This window comes from Ips typographus, linkage group LG7 (assembly GCF_016097725.1).
Source record: "Ips typographus isolate SLU linkage group LG7, UJ_Ityp_2.0, whole genome shotgun sequence".
NCBI lineage: Eukaryota > Metazoa > Arthropoda > Insecta > Coleoptera > Curculionidae > Ips > Ips typographus.
This window is the reverse complement of record NC_138428.1, coordinates 8694088-8699144: the sequence shown is the minus strand read 5'-3', so window position 1 is coordinate 8699144 and position 5057 is coordinate 8694088.

Below are 5057 nucleotides of genomic sequence, written 5' to 3'. Positions count from 1 at the left end.
TCCTAATGCCTAGCAGGTCACAGAGCCTCTGAAAGAGCTTGGACTCAAAGTTTCGTCCCTGATCAGAGTGTAACTCCAACGGCACACCAAATCTACTGAAGACATTTTCGACGAGAATATCAGCGACTGTGCTGGCTTCCTGATTTGGAATCGCAAACACCTCAGGCCATTTGCTAAAGTAATCCATGGCAACAAGAATGTACTTGTTGCCTCTGTTGGTCTCAGGAAAAGGCCCAGCGACGTCTATGGCTAAACGTTCGAACGGCAATCCTACGTTGTACTGCTTCATAGGTCCCCGGGATCTCGTCTGTGGTCCGTGGCTAGCTGCACAAATGGAACATTGTCGACACCATGATTTCACGTCTTGGCAGTAGTTCACCCAGTAAAAGCGTTGCCGGATTTTGTCCAAAGTCTTATTTACTCCCAAATGAGCACCAGTCTTTCCATTATGCATTTCCTCCAGTACGTGGTCGACTCTTCCTCTGGGAACTACCAGCTGCTTCCTTATCTCTTTTCCATCGGCACTCTCCCAAGCTCTTTTTAGCAAGCCGCCTTCAACCACAAGCGAGTCCTACTGAGCCCAAAGTGCTTTGAACGTCAGGCCTTTGCTAGAGATTTCTTGCCATGTTGGTCTTGGCTCGCTTTGTTCCTTTCTCAACAACAATGGGCCTATGTCGCTGTCTTCTAGTTCATCCTTCCTAATCTCATCGGGACTCCATTCATCATCGGTCTTCAGCTGAACCATTCTGATGGACACAACTCCTTCACGTTGTTCCGCTTTCTGGCAATGTTTGCATTCTTCGGCGCAAGGTCTTCTTGATAGAGCATCTGCGTTATTATGCAGCTTTCCGGGTCGATGCTTGATGTTGAAATTATACTGCTGGAGTTTTTCAAGCCATCTTGCTACTTGTCCTTCCGGTTGTTTCATTCCGAGGAGCCACTTGAGTGCCGCATGGTCAGTCCTTATCAAAAATTCCTGTCCGTACAAGTACTTGTGAAAGTGATCGACTGATTTTACTATTGCCAGTAGCTCTTTTCTCGTTACACAGTAGTTCCGTTCTGCTTTGGTAAGTTTCCTACTGAAGTATTCTATGACATGTTCTTCTCCGTTTTGGACTTGAGACAATACAGCTCCAATACCAGAATTACTGGCATCTGTGTCTAAAATGAACTTTCCTTTTGGTTGTGGATAACTGAGGATGGGACTGGAGCAAAGTGATGCCTTTAACCTTCTGAACGCCTGATCACATTGGGTATTCCAACAGTAGGGTGTTTTGTCCTCAGTAAGTTGATGTAGCGGAGCTGCGATGTTGGCAAATCCTTCCACAAACCGTCTGTAGTAGGTGGCAAGTCCTAGAAAGCTTCTGAGTTCGTGTTTATCCTTTGGTACTGGCCATTCTCTAATTGCTTGGATCTTCTTGTCGTCCGTCTGGATTCCGTCGACCGACACCACATGCCCAAGGAATTCGACTTGCTTTTGGAAGAACCAACACTTTTTGGCGTTCAATCGGAGATGGGCACCACCTATTCTAGCAAATACTTCTTGCAAGTTGTCCAGATGTTCTTCAAAAGTTTTTCCCATCACCATGATATCGTCCAGATAAACCAAGCAAGTCTTCCAGTTAAGGCCACGAAGCACAATTTCCATTAGTCTTTCAAACGTAGCAGGAGCATTACAAAGTCCGAAGGGCATCACATTGAATTGGTACAGCCCATTTCCAGCAGAAAAAGCAGTCTTCTCCTTATCTTGCTCCTCAATGCCAACTTGCCAGTACCCACTCTTCAAATCTAAAGTAGAAAACCAACAGGATCCTGCCAAAGTCGTCAGTGTGTCGTCGATACGGGGAAGTGGATAGCTGTCCTTTTTGGTCACGTCATTCAGTTTTCGGTAATCTACACAAAATCTGCTTGATCCATCTTTCTTAGTGACCAGAACAACAGGTGATGACCAAGGGCTGCAGGATTCTTCTATAACTCCGTCGTCAAGCATGCTATCCACTAATTCCTGCACTTCCTGTTGTTTGGCTATTGGTAGTCTCCTAGGTGGTTGTCGAATCGGTTGTGCATTGCCGGTGTTAATTCGGTGTTTTACAATGGTAGTTTTTCCCATATTGTTCGGTGTTCCAAATATGCTACCATGGTCCAAAATCAGTTTCCGAGCCTTCTTCAGTTGTGGTGTTGAAAGATGTTTCCAGGTCTTTTCAAGTTCATTTAAGAGCTTGTTTTCCCCCAACTGCTCCTCCTGTTCTGGTAACCCATCGCAATTGGTTATTTTGACTACAGGCTCGAATACCGCAATAATTTCGCCTTTGTTGATTTTGACGTCGTCTGGAAAAATGTTTGCAACTCTTATTGGGACTTCACTTCCTCCATTTACAAGTGATTTCCCAATGAGGCATCTTCCTGGTCGGTCCGGGTTCCGTACAAGTCCAACACAGCTCCCAGAATTCTGCTCCAATTGTCCAATGATTATTTGCTCGGAATTGCCGCTTATTTTTACTGTCTGAGATGCCAAAACATTAATGGGTGACTCATAGCGGTGATTGGTTGACAGGATGAACTCTTCACTTCCAAACCTTAGGATATTTTGCTCGGGATTAAAAGAAAATCCATGTTGACGAATCAGGTCCATTCCCAGAATAAATTCATCTTCAATATCTGCTACTAACACGGTGTGGTAAAACGTAATCCTTCCAAGGCAAATCTTGACTGTTATTTCTCCTAAAACTTTAGCCGATTCTCCAGTCACAGTGCGCAGGAGAATACTTCTTCGTAAAGGCTTAACTTGACTTTTATCCACAAGGTTTGACCGGATCAAAGATACTGCCGCACCGGTATCCAAAGTAAAAGTAACGTTCATCGCATCCACCTTTCCATCTACGTTCAGGCTTCCCATTGATCTACCCAGGCTTCTGATGGAGATAATTCTGGGGGCTTTGTTTTCGCTAGTCAACATTCGCCCCGTAATGTTGACTAGTGGGAGTTTTCCTGGTCCCTTCTGGATGGTTGTACGTCCCTCGTTGGAGAGCGGGACGGTATCCTTACTCGACAATCTCGTTTAATGTGTCCCGTACGTCCGCATCGATAACACTCCACTCTAGTGATCGGGCGTGACCGTTCTAACTGTGTGGACTGGCCATTTGCTGATGCTGCCATTTGTTGCACTAATTGGCCGACCATTGATTCAATTTTACTTATTGATGTAGCAACATGATCGGCTGGCGGTTCTCTCTCCTCTTGAATAGTCACGGCCCTGATTTTTGGCTTTAAGTCGTTACACGCAGCTTCAACTTCCAGCGCTCGAATCAGTAATTCGCTGCTGTTGGTCCCTTTGAACATCTTCAGCATTTTCTTTACCTCCGGATCTCGAATCCCATCTACAAAATACTGTGCCACAAGTTCTTCTTGGCTTGCATCCGGGACGGCTGGGTAAGCCAGATGCACAAGGCGACGAATTTCGGCCTCAAACTCTTGTAAATTTTCACCAGTTTTCTGCAGTCTTGCCTTTAATTGTGTTTGGTACACTCCTTTCCTATGCTGATCCCCATAACGTCGTTCTAATGCAGCTACTAATGCGTCATAGTTGCTTTGTTGGGCGATAGGCAGAGTCTGTAACAACTCCAATGCAGGTCCTCGTAATGCCACCACCAGTGCTACAGCCATTTTCTCGTTACTCCATCGATTTGCATTTGCAGCGGCCTCAAATTGGAGTTGGTACGTTGCCCATGAAGTTTGACCATCGTATGTGGGAGGCTTGATCTTGTTGAGCCCGTTTCCGGTGAACACTGTAGAGCTGACTACTCTGCTGTCAATTTTCTGCTCTAAGTCGCGTAGCTTTATCTCAACATCATTCTGAATTTTATTAATGTCCTCCCGAACATCATTTAATTTTTCCTCAACATCACACTCCATCTTTTTGAGACTATGGGTTACATACTCTTGGATTTCTGTCTTGTTCCGTGCTAGAACGTTCAATATTTCTTCGTTACGTTTTTCTTGCCGCTCTCTATCTTCTTGACGCATTTCCATATCTTGTTGTCTCATTCTTTCTTTTTCTTCCTTCTCTTGTTGTCGAATCCTTTCTTGTTCTTCCTTCTCTTGTTGTCGAATCCATTCTTGTTCTTCCTTCTCTTGTTGTCGAATCCTTTCTTGTTCTTCCTTCTCTTGTTGTCGAATCCTTTCTTGTTCTTCCTTCTCTTGTTGTCGAATCCTTTCTTGTTCTTCCTTCTCTTGTTGTCGAATCCTTTCTTGTTCTTCCTTCTCTTGTTGTCGAATCCTTTCTTGTTCTTCCTTCTCTTGTTGTCGAATCCTTTCTTGTTCTTCTTTGTCTTGTTGTCGAATCTTTTCTGTTTGTTGTCGAATCCTTTCTTGTTCTTCTTTGTCTTGCTGTCGAATCTCTTCTTGTTTTCCAAGCATTGCCATAATAGCTGCAAGTTGGGCCTCCATGTTTGCACTTTGACGTCTTGTTATTGGCATAAAATAAATTTAACACACCACTGTTTCGAAAATCTCTAGTCCGGTTCTGAACACAAGTCTTTAACCCGAAGTTTAGTTCAAATTCACGTCGCACTAAAGTCTGATCGCACTTCTGACACCAATTGTTACGATTTTCCCGTGGGTTCACACAAAGTCAGTTTAACTCAACAATTAATAAATTTATTAACACTTTAAAACACTCCGTACAATAATTAATTCAGCTACTAAAAAGAACACTACTACAATTCCACAATTACTCCGCTATTTAAACTTTACCGCTTTCCTAAATTCACTACTACTGCGGTCGAGACCGCGTCTTTTATATTCGCAAACCACGTTCTAGAATGACCGCGAAACGCTTCGCGGGTTGCCTTGATCATTCAAGAATATTCCAGGTGCGGCGCTTCCTAACTGTGGCCTACTTTAATACGCGCCCGGCCAGATATTGCGGCGCATCGGTTTCATCCCGAGGCGAGCGCTCGTTAAGAAGTATCGAGCATAGTAGGCCCAGACCGTAACAATATTTTAGAAAGAGAGTTTGAACTCGTCCTAGTCAACACTCCAATTTTTAAAGAAAAATA